At 42.4% G+C, this 22,422-nt stretch overlaps 1 protein-coding gene across 2 annotated transcripts in view; it reads left to right on the top strand.

Annotated features, from left to right (window-relative positions):
* Window positions 1-22,422, top strand: part of tprn (taperin) — a 74,812-nt gene that overhangs the window by 20,627 nt on the left and 31,763 nt on the right. The gene's annotated exons all lie outside the window — the stretch shown is intronic.

Raw genomic sequence — 22,422 nt, 5'->3', positions numbered from 1 at the left:
ACATTCTGATTGTGAAAACAAAGTTGATGATTAAGTGTAAAGCGTACAGTTCTGAGTGCTAAGCTGGCCTTGATGAAAATTAAGCTTTTAATTTATGTTTACATTTTGGTATTTGGCAGATGCCCTGATCCACAGAGACTTACATTTTTGTCTCATTTACTGTGTACAGCTGAGGGGTTAAGGGCCTTGCTGAAGGGCCCAGCAGTGGCAGCTTGGCAAAAAAAAACCAAACAAACCCTAATTGGTATGAGTTTGAACTTGTGAATTTGAGCCTTAAGGTTTTGATTTTAAACAAGGAATCGTGTGGCTGTTTATCTGAAAATAACATTTTGGAGACTCCCCCTATCCCATGCCCCCAGTCTCTCTCTTCTTTCTGTCCCCCTCTTTTTTTCCCCTCTGTCTGTTTTGTACTCCCTCTTGCTGTGTTTCTCTCATTCTGTCACATTTCCTTGCTGTCTCTCGCTCTCACTGTGTTTTTTTTTTCCCTCTCTCCTTCTGTCTCTCACTGTGTCTCTCCTCTCACTCTCTCACTTTTTTTTTCTCTCTCTCTCACACACACACTGTGTGTCTCTCCTCCTCTCTCATGGTGTGTCTCTCTCTCTCTCTCTCTCTCTCTCTCATGGTGTCCCCCTCTCTCTCGCGCGTGCGCTCTCTCTCTGTGTTTCTCTTCCTCTCTCATGGTGTCTCTGTCTCTCTCTCTCTCTCTCTCTCTCTCTCTCTCTCTCTCCTCTCTCTCACTGTCTCTCGTTCTCTCACTGTGTGTTTTCTCTCTCGGTCACTGTCTGTGTGTGTTCTCTCTCTCTCTCTCTCTCTGTCACTGTGTCTCTCCTTGTCTCTCACTGTCTCTCCTCTCACTCACTGTTTTTTTTTCTCTCTCTGTGTGTCTCTCCGTCTCTCCTCTTGCTGTGTGTGTGTGTGTGTGTGTGTGTGTGTGTGTGTGTTTCTCTCACTGTCTCTCTCTTGCTCTGTGTGTGTGTTTCTCTCCCTCTCTCATGGTGTCTCCTCTCTCTCTCTCCTCTCTCTTTTTCTCTCTCTCTCACTGTGTCTCTCCTGTCTCTCACTGTGATTTTTTCTCTCTCTCTCTGTCTCTCATTCCCTCACTCACTGCGTGTTTTTTTTTTCTCTCTGTCTGTCTCTCGTTCTCTCACTCTCACTGCATGTGGTTTTTTTTTTGTTTTTTTCTCTCTCTCACACTGTCTCTCCTCTCGCTCTCACTGCATGTGTTTTCTCTTTCTCTTGCTGTGTCTCTCTCTTTGTCACTGTGTGCGTCTCTCTCTCTCTCGGTCACTGTGTGTGTGTGTGTGTCTCTCTCTCTCTCGGTCACTGTGTGTGTGTGTGTGTGTGTGTCTCTCTCTCTCTCGGTCTGTTTCTCACCGTGTGTGACAGAGAAAACACTGGTGTGTGTGTCTCTCTCTCTCTTGTTCACTGTGTGTGTCTCTCTCTCTCTCCCTCTCTCACTGTGCGTGTGTGTTTTTTTTTTTTTTTTTTTTTTCCCCTCTCTCTCTCGGCCAGTGTTCTCTCCAGGTCTTGTCTCATCATAGTGTCCTGCTCTCTCTTTATCTTTCTTTCTCTCTGTCTCTCGTCCCTCCCCCACTCTACACTCACTCTCTCTTTCATATATCCATGGTGCCTGTTGCTGAGCAACCGAGGTCAACAGCCATTCCATCCCGTAATTAGAAATTCTCTCTCTCTCTCTCTCTCTCTCTCTCTCTCTCTCTCTCTCTCTCTCTCTCTCTCTCTCTCTCTCCCAAACTCTAAACACTGTCTTAAGAATAAAGTTGGGAAAAAATAATCAGTTTTTGATGCAAAGTCACTTTCTTGATGCACAAAATGTCATTGGACTTTTCTGTAGGTTTAAATTAAATTTTTTTTAATTAAAAATGTCCATGTGTTATGCTTTGAAAAGTGTTTGTGGGAAGGTTTTGACGATGGGAGTCAAATCCATTTAAATCCAATCTTGAGGTGAGTGTCGGTCAGAGCGCACACATTTTACCCAGTAACTGGAAATCACCAGTTTCCTCCAAACAAAACACACAACTATTGGTCATTCCTTTCTCTCTCACTTGAAGACAACGTAAAATCGACTTTTTATATATTTCTGAGTAAAATGATATATTTGGATGGGATGGAGTTTTGGTTTCAACCTTTGGGATGTGATTGGTTTTGAAAGCAAAACATGGAGTCAGATCTCGACACTAGTTTACTAGTTTCCAGTCAATAATGGAGGACCGCTTGCTTCCCACAACATCACCACGACTGCTACGGTCAGTGCTCTAGTGTCCGCACAAGCCAAGTCAGCACTTTCTGTTTGAGTACAACCGGGTGTGGGGCAGAGAAATATGACATGATGGATTTTTTTTTTTAAGCTCTTGTGAAAGTGCACACTGACGGTCAAAAATCTGAGGTCATTTTGAGTCACTGCACTTTAGCGGAAGGTTCCTGAGAAAGAAGGCTTTATGCTGTAAGTGGTTATAATCACTGGTTGTTAGCGTGTAATATATAGATGTGGTAGGTTTAACAACCAGAAAGGGGGGGGAAAAAAAAAAAAGACACTTCACTTTGGCAAAACAAAATTTTTCATTTAGGATGGATGTTTAGACTTGAAACAAGAGAAAAGCATCGACCGTATTCTTGGCAAATCGCAAGTTTTGAATCTAACGCTGCTGTAGATGTGTATGGCTGGGAGTCTAGACAGCAAAACTGAGGGAACTCTCAGGGTGGGTGGGATGCAGTGGTGAACCGTTACTATTAGAGCTGGGACTTGAGCTCAGCCAAAACTTAGCCAGACACCAAAAAAGCAACAGGGCAAAGGATTTTGCAAGGGATTAGCGGCAGTCTGCCAGGTCGCTCCGCTGTGTGTAGTTGCTGATGTTTATTTTAAAAGTAACTGAGTAAATTACACAGGGAAACGAATACTTAAGTCTGAAAAATCCTGTAGCGAGCGTGCAGCGTGGAAGAAGAGTCTGGAGACAGAAATCTTTAGTTTCTCGGTCGTTAGGCTGTGCTACTTGCTCTCGATAGCACTGGCTTGACTGTTTTATTAGCATTTGCTAACACTACTGATAACCGCTCGTGTTGGCTTTCAAGAAGGCCTAGGGCGATTAAATTTTTGGTCCCTCCCACTATAAATCAAAATCCGATTGGTTAATTCATCAATCACTTCCTACATAAATGTACACTGCCATGGCCTTCTGTCCTGACGATGAAGTCCTAACCACTGAGTGAGCCGGCTCTAAACTCTTCTCAGCCTAGAGACAACAAACAAAAAAAATCTCACTGGATAACTCGATTTTAATGTTTTCAGAACAGTAACCCTTTCATTTCTGAAACAAATTTTGATGGAAAATGAGACCTAATTAGAAGAGAACAATTATAATGAAATTATGAAGGAATGAAAGAAATTAAATGTAACATTTGAAATGCTGATATGTTTGGGCCTTCTCTGAAGGCCTAGAAGGTCTTGGCGGTTCCCCTCTGGTGATGGTATCATCTGTCTTCCCTGTCAATCACAGTGACACGGACTGTGGGCAGGTTTCTATTAACCTGTTTAATGCGCTATTCGAAATTGCAAGCTTTTTTTTTTTTTTTCCAGAGAAAATAAATATTTTTGCCAGCCTTAAAATGGAAATGTCAAAATCACCGTGCCAACACTTGGCAGGTCTTGGAGATCTGTCACCATGTTTAATTGGAATGACCATCATGAGAAGAGAAAACCCAGCTTTAATCAACCAATCAACAGTTATGTTTTGTCAACGTGTCAGAGTTCTCAGCGAGGCGGCCCCAACCAAACAACTGCACTCTTAAAACTGTACAATGCATGTTTGGAGAAGATGGGCCTTCCCCAAGACTTCAAAGATGCGTTAATTGTGACCATCTACAAAAAGAAAGGAGAAAGGAGCGAATGTGGAAACCACTGTGGCATATCTCTGCTTTTCATTGCAGGCAAGATTCTGGCCAAGATTTGGTGGAGAACTCTCTCAGAAGATGGACTTCCAGAAAGTCAGTGTGGTTTCAGGGCTGGCAGATCTACCTCATATGATCTTTACCCTGAGACAATTCCAAGAGAAAGCCATTGAGCAATGTCAACCTCCTGTACATTTTTTTTTTTGGCAGACTTTTCAAAGGCCTTTGACACTGTTGACCAAGAGATGCTTTGGAAGCTACTAGAAGTGTATGGATACGCAGAAAGACTGATATGGCTCATTAAGCTCTTCCATGAGAACATGTCTGGGAAGGTTTTGATCGGAGGAGGCATTAGTGAAGTTTTTCCCGTTAATCATGGTGTCAAACAGGGATGCGTCCTTGTCCCAACATTGTTTATACTCTATCTTACAGCAGTCCTAGAGACTATGGGCACTAACCTAGATAAAGGAGTCTACATCAGGACTCAATCGGAAGGCAAACTCTTCAATCTTGCCAGACTCAAGTCCTCAACCAAAACTTGGCAAATTTGCATGCGAGAACTGCTGTATGCAGATGACTTTGCATTTGTAGCAACAGATTTGATGACCTGCAGGAAATCGTTGATCATTTTGCCACAGTTGCAACCCTGTTTGGATTGAAAATCAATACCATGAAAATGGAGCTCCTGTGCCAACCCTCACCTGAGCCATAGGCAAGGTCAAATAACATTGTTTTGGTCAATGGAACACCTCTTAAAAGTTCTGAGAGTTTCATCTACTTGGGCAGTGGCATTACCAAGACAAACTCCTCAGACTTGGAGGTAGATCGCCGGATTCAAGCTACCACCAAAGCCTTCGGTGCATTACAAAAGCAACTATGGTCTTGCCATGACATCAAGAAAACCACCAAGTTGAAAGTATGCAATGCTGCAGTCTTACCATCTCTGCTTTACGCCACCAAATGCATGACGCGTTACTGTAAACATTTCAAGAAACTGACCAGGCTACAACTCCAACACCTGCATCAAATTCCCAAAATAAGATGACAGGACAAGGTCTTCAATGTAGAAGTCTTCAGGCGAGCAAATACAGTCAGCGTGGAAGCCCTTATCATAGCCTCCCACCTTTGTTGGGCTGGACACATCCAGCGCATACCTGACATGCGACTACCCAAAGCTGTTTTCTACAGAGAACTGAGCCGAGGAAAGAGGAGACAAGGAGGACAGTAACTGAGGTACAAAGACGTCTTGAAGAGGAACATGAAGAATGCTGGAATTGTCAATCAAACGTAGGCCTGTAATGATAACAGATTTTGCTGGACGATTAATTGACCAAGAAATTATTGCGATAAACGATAATATTGACATTTTAAGACCATTTTCAACTAATATAATGATAATGGAATAATAATGCAAATACACCCTTTCAAAGATCAATGAACTTTACTTTCTAAAAAACATTTAACACAGGAACTGCAAGACAACCAAAAACAATAGGCCTAAATAAAATGGACTTGTTAACATAAGAATAGCCTAATGTAGTCTGGCTTACGGCAAGGACTTAACAAAAAACTGCACTTGAATAAAAATCAAACACAACCAAAACAATAAATAAAATGGATTATTAATGGCGTATTCACACCTATGTTGTTTGGTCCGGACCAAACAAACCAAATTTCCCTTGGTCCGGACCTTTTGGGTTGGTCTGAATACAAACCACCGAACTCTGGTCCGGACCAAACAAGCGGACCAAGACCGAGCTGCAAGGTCGGACTCGGTCCGGACCAAAGGAACCCTGGTGCGGATCTTTTGGAGGTGTGAAAGCAGACCGGACCTAATCCGACAGTTTTGCTTTTTTGTACCTCGGGAGCTTCCGTCGTTTGTTGAGCATTATGGGAAACAGAGTCTTGACACTCCACCGCAAAGTGCAAATACTGTTTCGGTTGTCAAGGGAACCTTACAACAGTCGTTCAGTCATTCAGACCAGTGGTAGGCTAGACTACAGAGTACAAAAAATGAGTAGGGGGCAAACGTGGGCCGAGGAAGAAACGCGCACCCTTGTGGATATATGGGCAGATGTCCACATATCTGAGCTTTTGGAGAGAACCCACAAAAATGCCGACGTGTTTGCTGTATTCAGTGAGAAAATGAAGGAGAAGGGGTTCACGCGCTTCCCAGAACAGCGGTTTGTGCGCGTGTCGTCTCTGACCAATAGCTGAATGACCTCAGGGCGCGTGGCTTTGTTGACAGATTTTGGTCCGCTTACTAAAATGTACAGTGTGAAAGCGAACCGCACCAAAATGAAAAAATAAAAAAAACATTTGGTTCGGACCAAAGCAAGTGAACTATCGAACTATCCTGGTCTGAATGGACCCTAAGTCTCTGCAACAAAATTGCCCTTAAAAGATATTAAACATTAGGCTCAGACAGGGAAAACAAACTGCCAGTTGGGACCTTTGTAAACAAAAAGTGCAAACTAACAACAAAAACACTCCACGTTAATAAAAGCAGATGCCTCATCAGGTCATATGTAAATCCGTAGCTACTTTAGTCTGGCAGATTCCGAGCAAGAAATACCAGCATGTTGACTTTGTGTGGCTTAAGGCAGGATCTCTCAGGTATAGCAATGTTGCCAGCTGTGCTAAACATTCTGTCTGAGCTGGAGCTTGTTGCACAAATGCACATGTATTTTTGAGCCAAGTTGGCCAACAAAGGATATCTTCTTTTGATTGTCACGCCACCACATCAAGGGATCACAAGATGCATCAAGTGCATCTTCTTGGAGGAACTTGGTCAGCTCTGCATCAGCCTGTACTCTTTTTGATAATGCAGCCTGGGCCTGACCTGTGAGATGAGCTCTTCTGTTTTGAAGGTCACTCAGCCTCTTCTTCTTGGTGGGTGCAGCAGCAGTAGGTTCATCCTCGTTTCCTCCAGCAGCATTGCTGCAGCACTCACCACTAGCACCTTCTCCACTTCCTTCTGGCCCTTTTAAGTCCAGTAGCTCTTGCACAAGCTGATGTTTGACATCATCCAATGCCTCTGCCTCCTCCATGCTGCCACGATACCTTGGATCCAAGATGGTGGCCTTTCTCAGGAGGTCTTGGATTGCAGGTGAGCTGTATTTTTCAGTCAGTACCCTGTACATGTGTCGTTTAATACTGGCTGTCAGTGCAGTGTCATTGGGGCCTGGAGAGAGAAGATCGCCTTTAATCAGTTCCAGCACAGGCTTAACTGACGACACTGTGACATATTTTTCCCCTGAGAGGATGTCTGTAAAGTCAACCAGTGGTTTCATTGCTGCGTTGATGGACTCCAACACAGAAATATCCTGCCAGGTTGGGTTGAGGTGGCCATGTTTTCTGTCTTCAACCAGGACACGTCTTATGGCTGGGAGTTGCTCCAGCACCCTCTCTACCATCTTCTGCTTACTGCCCCATCGTGTGAAAACATCCTGTGGGAAAGATAATATTGTTCTTGTTCAATAATTAGTCTATGTCAACATTCTTAAACAAATACTACTTTACATTTCTATTATTTATCTTTATTAATTTGTATGTTTGTATGTTATTTATATGCCAGTGCATACAAAGAGACTACAGTTTCAATTAGATTCTACATGTTATTCTATGGGTCTGCAGGCTACTTTGAAATAAAAACTTAAAACACCTTTAAATATTTTGTGTTGCAAATTAAAGCTTCTTAAATGAATTAAACATCACTCACCAGTATTAGACTGTGTTGGGGGAGATTAGTCTCACTCTGTGCTGTCCTCAGGTCTCCTCTTAAGCCAGCTCAGGTTAAATACCCTGACCAAACTTTTACAGAGTCCTATGGCACGCGCTGTCTGTTCTTTGTCACTGTCCAGACCATCACTACGTTCAGACTGCAACCTGAAACGACCCATATCGGATGATTTGTTGTGAAATCCGATTTTTTTGTTAGGCCGTTCACATTACCAATTATATGAGACTTATATGTGATCTCCAATATGAACGGAAAACGACCCAAAAGTGTCCCGCATGCGCAAATTGACACGTAATAAGCACATCTACGTAATACGTAAACCAAAAAAAAAGCGCACTCTTCAAGTTTGCAAGTAAAGCATGGAGATGAGGCGAGACCTGGCGATGTGGTTTTTGTGGCGGCGGCAGAACTCACACAATAATCTGATTAATGTGGGCAGCAGACTAATGAGACCGAAGGTGTCAAATTACTGGAAATTTCCAGAACAATCTTATCTTGTAATACAGGATGATTTAACATCCAGGTCCCTACCAAATCCACCATTAGCTTGATCAATTCTATAAAAGTCTATTTAAATTCTGAAAACTGTACAAATGTTGTTGTTTTCCACCAACGAGGCGGGATTAGCCAACGCAGAATAGTGACGTTTGTCTCTTGTTGATGACGTGTAGGTCGCATGAATGCGACCTGTCCGGTCAGACTGCAGTCGCATGTGAAAATAACGGATATGCATCGGAATTAGGACCACATATCCAAGCGGCCTGGGTCGCATGTGAAAAAATCGGATCTGTGTCGTTCAGATCGTCAATAACAAATCAGATACAGGTCGCATATGGGCAAAAAAATCGGATATGGGTCGTTTCAGGGTGCAGTCTGAACGTAGTCCATGGGACACAGCAAGATGGAGGTTGTGGCCAAAGCAATTGAGCCATTGCCAGCCAAGATTCCTTATTGCAGCAACAATGTTGGCACCACTGTCTGTAGTGATGCAGACTAGTTTGTGCTCATCCAGTCCCCAGTCTGCTAAAGCAGACCAGGTTTTCTCCAAGGGTGTCAGCAGTATGGTTTTCTGGGACATCTCTGGTCTCTAAACACTTGGAATGCAGGGTCCAGTCAGCAGTTATGTACTGTATGGTCAAGCTCATATAAGGTGTCATGTTTGAACCTGACCACATATCCGTAGTTGAAGAGTAAAATGCGATGTCTTTAATCCCCTTAAGTATGTCGTCTTTTATGCTGTTGTACAGTTGTGGAATTGCCGTTTGTGACACGTATGTTCTCGAGGGCAATTCATACTGGCTGTCAAATGTTTGCAGCATTTTTCGAAAGGCCGGCTTTTCAAGATTGAACGGCAGCATCTCTTTAGCGAGTAAGCGAACTACACTGTCTGTAAGTTCGCACCATTTTGCACTGCCCTGTTTGTATTTGGTTTGTTGATTAAACGCCCCAGTGATTGTGGACTGTTGGGCAGAAGGACTGTCGGCCCATCTGTTGTTGTTTTTTTTTCCCCAGCTGGGAAAACTGCACCGGGTGATTGTTTTAAGTGCAGTTGCATGTTCGTTGTATTGCCGTGTTTAGATGATACCGTTTTACCACAAATACGACATACCAGCTCGCACAGGTTAAGTGGTTCACCACGATCATTCGGTTTGAAGCCAAAGTGTTCCCACACTGCAGCTTTCGTGTTCGGCTTTGAAACCAATTCCATTTCTGTTTTCAAATCTCAACTAGCGTTTTGTGACTTTCTACTCCTCGCTGTGCTCTCTACTCAGTGGTGGTACGAGACCATGCGACTGGCAAGTAGCCTAATTGACACGTTCATTCAAGCATCTCCAATGCATCGCTCGTACCGCCCCTTTCCAAGTAGCTCGCCAAAGGGCCAATGAATCATACATAAATCTGAAAACTTAATTGGTCCCTCGGCAAATCTACTTAAATTTATGTCCAATCAAAATTCACAGTTGTCCCGCCCCCTTCCAACACAAAATGATTATTAGCCAATTAGCTGTCAATCAAAACGTTGTGGTGCTGTGTCAACCTTGATGAGTCAGTGGTGATGTGAGACGAGCAGGAGTTTACGATGGCGACAAGTGTCCAAACCAACAAGCGGATTAAAATGTACCATTTTCACCAAGAATGGGAGACAGAATTTTGTTTTACAAATGTTAACAAGTGTGTCTGTGTGTCTGATCTGCGGTGCCAGCGTGTCCGTCAGTAAAAGATGTAATGTGGAGCGCCATTTCGCCAAAGTCCACGGCAACTTTTCGTGGGACATTCCTGCTGGTAGCAGTCTACGAAAAGACAAGATAACGGAGCTGAAGACAACACTTCAACGGCAACAGTCTCTGTTCACTAAACCGGCGAAGAAGGCCAATTCAGCAACTGAGGCTTCGTTTAAAGTGGCGCACATTTTAACGAAGCGGAAAAAGCCGTTCACCGATGGCGGGATCGTAAAGGAGGCCATGACCATGGTGGCTGAAACGTTGTTCAGGGACCATTAAAAAATAAGGAAGAAATTTTGTCTGCTATTGCCGATGTACAGCTTGGTGCCAATACCATGGCAAAGAGTGTCTGCGCTGTCTGCGGATGCGGTAAAACAGCTGGAATCGGACATGAACAGGTGCAAATGGTTCTCTATTCAGTGCGATGAGTCTGTGGACCGCAGTGATACAGCCCGGCTGGCTGTCTTCATTCGGATGGTGTTTGACGACTTTTCCTCCAAAGAGGAGTTTTTGACCTTACTCCCATTGAAAACTACAACCAGGGGAGTTGATATTTATAACGCAGTAAAGGATTACTTTGTGGAAAAAAGATCCCTATTGAAAAGCTGGTGTCCGTTAACTGACGGACCACCTGCAATGACAGGTCGTCACTCCGGATTTATTGCGCACTGCAAAGCGGCCCCGGACTTTCCAAAGTTTTTTGTTGGGTAAAGTTTTTGATTCTTGGTTTGTAGAAGTGATCCATGATAACATTTCATTTTCGGATGTCTTGGTGCATGTAAATAGTTTTGTGAAGTGTGATACAGGGACATGGACATATACAATAATGATAAGTGAATAAGTAACAGTATCTGTATTTGTAGTAGTAATGACGATAATATTTTTGTGATGTTTTAATACAGAATGTGAGATGTGGACAGTAACATATTGTAAATGTTCAGGAAAAGATAGCTTATTGAGTTTGTTTGTTCGAAATGAGCGATGGGAATAAATGTTACAAAACATGAGTAGCTCTCGGCCATTTTTATTTTGTAAAAGTAGCTCTCAGAGGAAAAAAGGTTGGAGACCTGGAAACGAGAAGAGTCAGTAGAGACCAATAGAAGCCTTTTGACATTCAGTCTCTTTGGGAGAGAGAGAGAGAGAGACGAGGAAAACAAACAAGCATGCAATTAGGAATTATCGCGGCTGGAAAAGTTATCGAGCTCATTAAAAGTTATCGTGCGATTAATTGATTTATTGATTATCATTACAGGCCTAATCAAACGTGAGAAAGGGTTGCCTCGGATAGAGCAACATGGCAAAGCATAGTTAAAAGCTCAGTGTCCACAATTGAAGACAAGCGTCAAAGGGAGTATACAAGGGCTGACGTTCCATGGCAGCTCAGCCAGGCCGTTTGTGCCACCACTGTGGACAACTCTGTTGCTCTGGTGTGGGCCTTGGAGCCCATCTGCGTTTCTGCGCATCCTAATGAAGTAGTCATCATTGCTAGTGACGGACAGTTGCCGATGACTACGTTTTGTCAACTTGAAAAAAAAAAAACCCTTCTATTTTGCGCAAAATTGCAATGGGAACCCAGTAGTATGTGGAAGAGGGTAGATAGCGCTTTCCTCTGATTGTTACAATGTTGTTGTGTGAAGGTGCAACAGTGAAAAGATGTGTTTGGCTGGATACTTGTCGTGAAGTTAGCATGTGCTAGCCCTCACCTTTTACGTTTGCTAGTTGGCTTGTGCTCATGACTACATTTAGGGGGGGAAAAGGTGTAAAATTCAAAAAGAAACCCTTTTCTGCTTGAGAAATGAGACATGATCCAGAATTGGAAAAACATTTTTTCACATAACATCCCAACTCCTAGACAAAACACCAGCCAACATCTTGCTGACATTTTGTCGAGGACACAAACACGATGGCTTCCAAAACCTTGCACTGGGAAGCACATTGGAGTTTACTGAGACAAAATGATGGAGTGTTTCAAAACACACAGATCATGTGCACGATGTGGGTCATGTCAGTCAAAATAATAACAGGCGTTCACGGATTCCTACAGAACACACTACAAGGAAGACCCGTTACCACGACTGACACACTTAAGACACCCAGAGGTAATTAAACTGACTATTGCCTCAAGGATCTGGGCTTAAGTGTAAACCTTCTTTGGTTATCTTGGTTTAATTCCCACAGGCCTCATGGTTACACAAGTGTGAATTAGAGAACTGGAGCAGTTTTGAAGCGTTATGTAGGTCAACGATGTTTTGGAGATCACGTGCACATGTTTAGCACAATATTAAATGTGTAAAGAGTGAAAAATCATTTCATTCACAAGGTTCTCTGTAGACATTTTCATTTGAGAGTCAGCATGACTCCCAAGTTTTTATTTTGAGAGTCAAATTTATTTATTTTTTTTAAATTCCAGAAGTTTATTCTTCATTACTGTTCTCATCTCATTATCTCTAGCCGCTTTATCCTGTTCTACAGGGTTGCAGGCAAGCTGGAGCCTATCCCAGCTGACTACGGGCGAAAGGCGGGGTACACCCTGGACAAGTCGCCAGGTCATCACAGGGCTGACACATAGACACAGACAACCATTCACATTCACATTCACACCTACGGTCAATTTAGAGTCACCAGTTAACCTAACCTGCATGTCTTTGGACTGTGGGGGAAACCGGAGCACCCGGAGGAAACCCACGCGGACACATGCAAACTCCACACAGAAAGGCCCTCGCCAGCCACGGGGCTCGAACCCGGACCTTCTTGCTGTGAGGTGACAGCGCTAACCACTACACCACCGTGCTGCCCCCTCGCTCGGTTTCTTTTATTTCAATTTCTAACTTCTGAAAAACGCCAATGTACATACTTTATTCTTTCAGCTTAGTATCCGAGCAAAACTCAGAAATACTGTTATCATTTTTGATGCAGAAATGCTGCTGAAATAAGTCTTGCATTATAGTTTATACATGTACAGTAATTTTTCAATTATAGTAGCACTTTGTAAGTGACGGTCATTAAAGGAACAGTCCACCGTACTTCCATAATGAAATATGCTCTTATCTGAATTGAGACGAGCTGCTCCGTACCTCTCCGAGCTTTGCGCGACCTCCCAGTCAGTCAGACGCAGTCAGACGTGCTGTCACTCCTGTTAGCAATGTAGCTAGGCTCAGTATGGCCAATGGTATTTTTTGGGGCTGTAGTTAGATGCGACCAAACTCTTCCGCGTTTTTCCTGTTTACATAGGTTTATATGACCAGTGACATGAAACAAAGTTCAGTTACATAAATTGAAACGTAGCGATTTTCTATGCTATGGAAAGTCCGCACTATAATGACAGGCGTACTAACACCTTCTGCGCGCTTCGGCAGCGCATTGATACGGCGCTCAGATATCAATGCGCTGCCGAAGCGCGCAGAAGGTGTTAGTACGCCTGTCATTATAGTGCGGACTTTCCATAGCATAGAAAATCGCTACATTTCAATTTGTGTAACTGAACTTGTTTCATATCACTGGTCATATAAACCTATGTAAACAGGAAAAACGCGGAAGAGTTTGGTCGCATCTAACTACAGCCCCAAAAAATACCATTGGCCATACTGAGCCTAGCTACATCGCTAACAGGAGTGACAGCGCGTCTGACTGACTGGGAGGTCCTGCAAAGCTCGGAGAGGTACGGAGCAGCTCGTCTCAATTCAGATAAGAGCATATTTCATTATGGAAGTACGGGGGACTGTTCCTTTAAAACATAAGGGTTCTAATAACTATACCTGCTTTTTGATCAACTTTGTTAACCGCTGTCAGTAAGTGCAGGTTGATTTGGATGTATGTGCAGGAAAAGTGTTTATTAAATAAGAAACAAACAGGCATATAGTCCAAAACGGGAGGCTGAATCAATAACGATAAACAGGCAAAAGGGTCGAGCGAAGCACAAACGGACGAAACTGGGCAGGACAAGATCGGAAACCAAAACACAGAAACGAGAGCCGATAACCAGGAAGACGATACAATAACGATGGCACGGTAATGGTGATAAGCGATGCAATACTTCACACCGTGTAGGGGTGTGCAGCGTCCTTTTATGCACGTGCTGATTGCGCTTAATCCACGACGGCAGGTGCCTGTTGTTAGAGGTGCATGCTGTTCAGACCGCGTGTGAGTGAAAGTCCGTTGCGCACCAATGCACGCGGGGTGTGACAACCACTTTCCTTTCACTGAACTAGTAAATACATCGTAATAAGTTTATGGTCAGGACAAGTGAAAAATCTTGCTGCTTGTTTGACTGAACAAGTGGATTAAAAAGTTTAAAAGTAGACCTCCTTTCAGATTTTTCAAGTGTAGGTCATAAAAAGAATTTTCCCCTGACACCCAATTATTTTTGCTTAGTGGACCGAAAGCTACTGAATTCGAATCGCAGATTTCCAATTTTATTCGTTTTTTTTTAAAAATGGAACAGTTAATGAATTAATCTCCACGTGGCCCTAAATTCTCCGCTATTTTTTTCCTGCTTCACCATGACCCAATTCAAGATACTACGTCATGCATGACGTGGTGGGCTTTGCCCGTTCACGCAAGGCATTGTGGGATACAAATTTGAAACAGGAGAGAAAAATGGAGGACGCGAGTGTGCGAATGAAATGTGAAAGAGCGACTACTGTAACGGAAAGCGAGAAGAAAAGGCGTTATGTTATACACAAAGGAAATGAAACGCAGGACCAAACTAATAAATTTCGGCGGTCAGCGAGCACGTCGGTGTGATCAGCTGTTCGTTTAGCGACAGAATGATGGAACTGTCAGTGCACACTCAAAGATGTAGATGGCAGTAATGCAACACTGTGGATGCCAGCTGCCGTAAAACCCAAAAGAAGAAAGTAAACCTGCGCATGCGCACACACACGGACTTCCTCTGTCTGCTTGACTGCGCAAAGCGAGCGATTTTCATGCACATTATTTGCTTTAATCCCCTCAAATTAAATAACTTCCCAGCCACAGAACGGCCTGATCTTTTGAGATGTTATAGAAATAAACTTGTATCACAGTGACCAGATTTCAGAGGGAACTAAATTTCACCGATTTTAGGAAATCGAAAGGCCGTCTCGCTTTAATGTCGAGCCCTGTATTAGGTTACGGGAAAACCCCTCTAGACGGCCAAACTCGCCGATGTCGGAGTTAGTATTTCTAGCAGTATTTTATTTATTGATTGATTGATTGAGTCAGCTGGGATAGGCTCCAGCTTGCCTGCGACCCTGTAGAACAGGATAAGCGGCTACAGATAATGGATGTGAAGGATAATGATTCAGACACCCAAACATGTAAATGTGACTCCTATATAAAAACTAATGGCTGGGGTTTTTTTATGCGTCAATTCGACGCAGTCATTTATTTTTTGGGGGGGCGTATTTCCATTTCTAATCCACGTCAAAACCCTGACTTCACGTTGTACTGCATTTTGGTTGTGTGGGACCAAGACAATTTAATTTGTTTTATCCAGTATGGGTCCTGTAATGGGGAAACTTCTCTGATGCCGGGTTCGAAATATAAAGTTTGGTGTTTTTCGTAAAACTGATTCAAGGGCGGGGCTCAGTTTGTGATGTCACAAACTTTTAGCTCCGACATGGGTCGTGTTAGTGATTTTTAACAAAAATAAATTTGACTCTAATTTGTTTTTGTGTCATAATACAAGCAAGACTCAGTTTTTCCCTAAAATATCTTGTTCGTCAGGCTAGTTTGCTAACATTAAGCTAGCTTGTCGGGTATTATGGATGGCAGGAGAGTATGGTGGGCGTTAAAATTGCATGTTTTTTGCAATTTTATTTTATTATTATTTTTATTTATTTTATTAAGAGAAAAGATGAAGGGCGGCACGGTGGTGTAGTGGTTAGCGCTGTCGCCTCACAGCAAGAAGGTCCGGGTTCGAGCCCCGTGGCTGGCGAGGGCCTTTCTGTGTGGAGTTTGCATGTTCTCCCCGTGTCCGCGTGGGTTTCCTCCGGGTGCTCCGGTTTCCCCCACAGTCCAAAGACATGCAGGTTAGGTTAACTGGTGACTCTAAATTGACCGTAGGTGTGAATGTGAGTGTGAATGGTTGTCTGTGTCTATGTGTCAGCCCTGTGATGACCTGGCGACTTGTCCAGGGTGTACCCCGCCTTTTGCCCGTAGTCAGCTGGGATAGGCTCCAGCTTGCCTGCGACCCTGTAGAACAGGATAAAGCGGCTAGAGATAATGAGATGAGATGAGAAAAGATGAAATGCCTCATATTAATGATTTGATGCTTTGTTTATATTAATGATATTTATAGCTCAAAACTGCGAAATGAATCCCCTGTTTTGGTTCGTAGATGGATGGCTCGTATTCGATGAATCGAAACGATAATTTTTGCTTGCCTTCTTACCATAACCGTATACAGCTACTTGGAAAACTAAGGATCAGTATCACCCCTGCGGCCTCCCGCTACTTTACATACAGTTCTCTTGTTCCTCTCTCTCTCTCTCTCTCTCTCATAACAGACTTACTGTGTGTCATTAGTTATTATTTAACCCTGCGTGTGTGTTAGCGTGATCTAAAACTCCACCATGGCAGCGTTTCCCTACAACTGAGTCATATTTCACCCTAAAATGGATTTATAAAATGGTTATTTCTGTCTCTGCACTTCTGGGTTTTACTGACACACTCCAGTGCTGCAGAAACTCGAGCGTATAAACACAGCAACAGGCATTTTGTGAAACAGTGAGTCTGGGCCACTAAATTAGAATAATATCTAAATATATCTATCTATATATAGTTATCTAGGGCTGCTTAAAGTGAAATCTCTTTTAACAAGCTTCCCCAGACACACACACACACACACACACCAGACTGACCTCGAATCTTGTGTTCACTTGCCAGCTTCCGCATCACAGTGTACTGCCAAGTGGAGGCCATAATTCAAGGAGCTGCTCCCCCTGTGTGTGTGTGTGTGTGTGTGTGTGTGTGTGTGTGTGTGTAGGGGGAAGTGTGTGAAGACACAGTCTCAGCCTTGTCCAATTCCTCTAATTAGGGCAGAAAAATGGAATAAGCCCCGGCCTATCTGGCTTCCCATTTCCAAAAGGCTGTCCTACTCCAAATTACTACAAACAGCAAAGTGCATTATGGGTATTCTGTACTATCTAGGATGCACCAATTAGTGCACTAAGCATTGCATACTCAGACGCCACTTTATTTGGAAAATCTGTACACCTGCTCATTCGGGCAGTTATCCAATCAGACGATCATGTGGCTGTAGTGCAAGGCATAAAATAATGCAGATACAGGTCATAATTTTCATATCCTTGCATTACATTAATGCCATTTAGCAGGCGCTCTTATCCAGAGCGACGTACAACACGCCCGGAGCAGCCTGGGGAGCATTTGGGGGTTAGGTGCCTTGCTCAAGGGCTCTTCAGCCATTCTTGCTGGTCCAGAGATTTGAACCGGCAACCTTTTGTTCCCAAAGTTGCTTCTCTAACCAAATATCAGAATGGGAATAGGTGGGATCTCGGCAACCTTGACCCGAGTCTGTAGTAGTTGACGCGCTGGTTTGAGCTTTTCAGAAACCGCTGATCTCCTTGGATTTTCATGCAGAGCAAGTGTGTAGAGTTCCAGAGCATAGCATGAAAACCAAAAAAACATCCAGAGAGCAGCAGTTCTGTTGGTGGAAACGTCTTGTTGATGAGCGAGATCTGAGGAGAATGGCCAGACTATTCGTCATCCCGAACCAAGCACTCTTTGCAACCGTGGTGAGCAGAAAAGCATCTTCAAATCCACAAGAAGTCAAGGAGAGATGTGCATGTGTCAAAGCATTAGCGTGTCTCACTGTACATTTACAATAGTGAACATCAAAGTGACAGACTGCTGTTTATTTTCTGCGGAAGTGCAGTAGTTCGCAAATTTGGCTTATTTTGGGCTTTCTGAAATCAAAACCGGATCAAAAATATACATGCAGGGTCAAAATTATTCATCCAGTACGCCTAATATTTGGTTAAACGTCCTGTAGGAAGTTTCACATTGACCTTACTTTTGGTAGCCATCTGGAAGAATTCTGGTTGGATATTTGTCCACTCTTCTTGGCAGAATTGGTAGAGTTCAGTTAAATTTGTTGGTTTTCTGGAATCGATCGGACTTTAAAGCACAGTCCACATATTTTCAATCGGGTTGAGGTCAGGACTTTGGGAAGGACATTACAAGCACTTAATGTTCGCATGCTTTATCCATTCCACAACCAGCTTTAATGTGTTTGGGGTCATTGTCCTGTTGGGTGTCCAAGTTTCAAGCTGATGGTTTGAGGTTATGCTGAAGAATTCTGAGGTTGTCCTCCTCCTTCATCATTCCATCCACTTTGTTTAAACCACGCTTAAGAGTTGCTTAAACATACCGCTGGTCATGGTGGCCAAACAACTCAATCTTTGTCTTGTCTGGCCATAAAACTCCTCCAGAAGGCTTGTTCTTTGTCTGTGTGGTCAGCTGCAGATTTTAGTTGTGACCTTTAGGTGTCCGTTTTGGAGCAGGGGCTTCTTTTTTGGTCCGGAGCCTCTTGGTCCATGGAGATGTAAAACTGTCTTGACTGTAGACAATGACACTGGTGTTCCAGCAGCTTCTAGTTCATGGCAACCCTGTGTCTTGGTGGTTCCTGGGTTGTTTCTGACCATCCAAACTAATTTATTCTCAGCTCAGAGGGACAGTTGGATAACCTCCCAATAATTTGTACTTGTTAAACCATTTGTATGTTGGAACAGAGAAGCTACCAACTGTAGTCAGTCATGATCACTAAGAGGAAGTTAGGAGGCCTTGGCTTTGGCAAGTTAAGATACTTTGGAACTTTCAGCACCACTGAGGTAATAATCTAGATGGGTGTATGTACAGTAGGTGTTTGTTTGTTTGTTTGTTTGTTTGTTTTTTAATTTTGACCCTCTGTCTGTTTCAGAAAACCAAATAATATTAAAGGAGAACTGAATGCAATTTTTTTTTAATCAAAATTCTATTTCTCATTTTATTAAATATTGGAATGCATTTTTGATCGCTATTTTGTCGCTGCTATAGCAAGTTATGAGTGTTTGAAATATGCTCTGTAATATATCAGTCCATATGTCAAAGCAACGGCCGTAAACGAGATTCGTTGAGACCTGTGCGAGACATCGTAGGACGGAAGTAAAACGTACAGCAGAAATCAAAGTGACCAGCATCTACCAATGTTGTCAAAAGACGCACGCGCCCTCTTTCGAATGCTGATGTAATCAAGCCGGAAGTTTTGTTTGTTTTGATAGCGATCAGGAAAGTTTGAAAAAAGTAGGCAGTAATCGTCATTTAAACTCGTTTTTGTGCAATATTTCGTTTGGAAAACGGTTTTCAAAATGGCGGCACTGACACCTGGCTGACACTTCACGTTTCGAAGTCTCACACAAGTCTCGTGAAGATCGTGCGGATAAGCGACGCCTGCCGTGGACCAAACAAACTAAATTCAACATGGCTAAAAACCGAATAGGCCGATAAGTATAATATTTAATTGCAAATAGTTGCCAATACGAGTCACAATATAAGGTTACTAAAACCGCAAACGTAATTGAATAACATGCTAATTAAGAAATAAAGCAAGTTTAAAAATGACTTCAGTTTCCCCTTTAAAACTTGTGCACCAAATTCTTTTTTTTTTTTCTGTTAAAGATCTATGTTGTACAAATCATTCTGCTCCAGAGAAACAACAGTTCAAAGAAATCATTTGAAAGCCCAATATTGTCACGACATTCATGTTCATTATGAGTGTATGTAAACTTCTGACCTCAACTATGCATGCAGACATTGTCCTTTGTGTGGACACCACAGAAACCTGGCAGTACAAGTGAAACCACGGCTAAACTAAAGACAGAAATACTCACTCGTGACCAGTGTAGAGTGAAATATTTTTTTTTTCTTCTTTAAGATTTTCTCAATTTTATGAAAATTGAAACACAAGGCGGTAAAACAATATATCTGACTTCACGGAATTCCTTGGAAAATCCAACTGTGCCAATTGTCTGTCCTTTGAAAACTGTACTCACACAACTTTATCTACATTTAGTCCTCACATTAGGTGCTCAAAAAAAAAAAATTTAATGACACGCCACGGTATTTTCCTCTGTCTAACTACAGTGCAAAATGCATTGTAAACAAAGATAATGTGTGCGTATACATTTCACAATAGTATATACGTTTTACCTAGTACTATCTTGGATAAAGCCAAGCAGTGCGTTCCCATAAGTAATGTAGCCACGTTCAGGCGTGCAAGCCAGATTTCTAGCTTTCACTTGAGAGTCTGGCACTTTTTAAAAAATAAATAATTATCTGTAACGTTTCCAAGAACCTCCCGCTTTCACAGAAACCAGCCATCTGACTGAGGCGGAACGTCTGAAACGAAGCAACATTTGACAACCAAACCTCCCAAAGCACGACGACAGAACACACATTCTCCATGACTACCAAAGTTTGCTCCCTCAAAGTGATTTAAAGAGGATGCTCTTTGATGAAACGGCCATCTTTTGCATATGACCCATAATATAAACCAGGGGCGCAGATACGTTTTTTGAACTGGGGGGGACAAAGCTGCCAGCAAACCAACCCCACCCCCAACATGTGTTGAAATTATGGCAGGGAATGCCAGATTAAACATTAAAACTGCCTTCTGAGCACTGTATCTACAGGCTACCACCGAAAGAAGGAGGCTACCAGAAAGGCATCTCTACTCCGTACGATTTTACTTTCACTACGACATTACTTTGAACAGACTATCAAAAAATTGCAAGGTGATATGATAAAGTAAGGCACAGTTTACGTACAGTCGTTGTTTTTTTGAAAAAAACGATGCAATCGTTTTCTGTCTTTTCGGTTTGGCACCCTTCATCATGCCGTGATGGGGTCCTGAACTAGGAGCTGTCCCCGATATGCCTGTCAAACTTGCTGTGGGTAACCATAGCAACCAAGCTCGAGCTCGCAACCTGTGCAGTCTGCGCAGCTCAACCAACCGAATATCAGTCTTTGTTTTATGTGAGTTGTTGCAACTATGTATGTACTGCTGTGCACCTCAATAAACCGAATGGTAATTAATCTTTTGATTTTTCCGTGAGGTTTGCCTTATGCAAAGAAAGACAGCATAGACGTTTTTTCCTCCCTATAAGTGGGGGGGGACCGAACGAGGTGAATTTAAATCTGGGTGGACGAATCCCCCCCCGTCCCCCCCTCTATCTGCACCCGTGATATAAACGTCCGCTTTCAACCTGACTAACCTATACTAAAGAGGCAAATATACTCCATGGCTACCGCTGATGCAATGCCTGTGGAATTAGGAGATACATCTGCATCCCAAATAAACCTCCTGCTAATCAAGGTTCAAACTGATTAGTTATTAACAGCTTTGAAGCATTTGTTTAACAGTTATTCTACGAAATCGAGTCGTACATGAGCCGATAGCTGATGACGCGGGTAGCGCCGAGTCGGCTATAAAGCCCTGTATGACGAGATTGACCGACTGGAATAATTTTTATTCTAGCCACATTCACTGGATTTTGAGAAACGAAGCATTTTTATTTTTTGCAAAAACTTTATACAAAACGTCTGACGAAATAATTTCCGCTTAACAAACCAGCGAAGAGACCGAAGCAGTTTGTGAAAAATGTGATGATAGTTCTTTGGAAAAAAAAAAAAAGATATATTCTTACCATCAAATACTTTCATTCCATATTTTGCGGCTTTGTTTTTTTTGGGTTTTTTGTTATTGAGTAGTTTTTATTTCATCCTCAGTTGGTTCAGCAACACGCTCTGACATTTAGTTTTTCTCTCCTCACGGTATATGAGCTGATATCCTAGTAGTAGAGTAGCCAATCAGAGCGTGCGATTGCTCATATCCAGTGAATGTGGATAGAATATCTACTAAACATTGTAGAAAAAATATCAAAATTATATTTTATTAATTAAGGAATAAAACACTTCGGGGACATGCTGTTCTAGGAAAAGAATGAAATGATTGGGTGGTGCAATGTTCCCCAAAGCAATGTAGAGTCATTGTCATACTTGTCAACTTTGAGGTTTGAAAAAAAAGGGATATTTCCCAGATTTTTAACTCAAAATAAGGGAAAATTTCGGAAAGTCATACCCTTCACCAAAAGTGGGTGTGTAGTTGAATGGGGGGCAATTTTCTATCTATTATTTGTGATTTCCTGTACTCTGGTGCATTTTGGTGATAGCCAAGACCCAAACTCAATATGCTTATGGTTTATAGAGTGCATTTGTGAATAAACTATACATTTATTTTTATTTGCTTTCAGTGGTACCAGTTATTTCCCAAATTAAGGGCTAAAATACGTATCTTATGTTAAAATAAGAAAGGTCATTATATAACCAGTCAATAAATTCAATTCCAATGCAATTTATTATGGTTTTACCATAATCATGGCCTCGGAACACTAGATAGATAGATAGATAGATAGATAGATAGATAGATAGATAGATAGATAGATAGATAGATAGATAGATAGATAGATAGATAGATAGATAGATAGATAGATAGATAGATAGATAGATAGATAGATA

Source organism: Neoarius graeffei, chromosome 28, assembly GCF_027579695.1.
Source record: "Neoarius graeffei isolate fNeoGra1 chromosome 28, fNeoGra1.pri, whole genome shotgun sequence".
NCBI lineage: Eukaryota > Metazoa > Chordata > Actinopteri > Siluriformes > Ariidae > Neoarius > Neoarius graeffei.
Note: the sequence above shows the minus strand (reverse complement) of the source record. Positions and strands in the feature narration are given on the sequence as shown.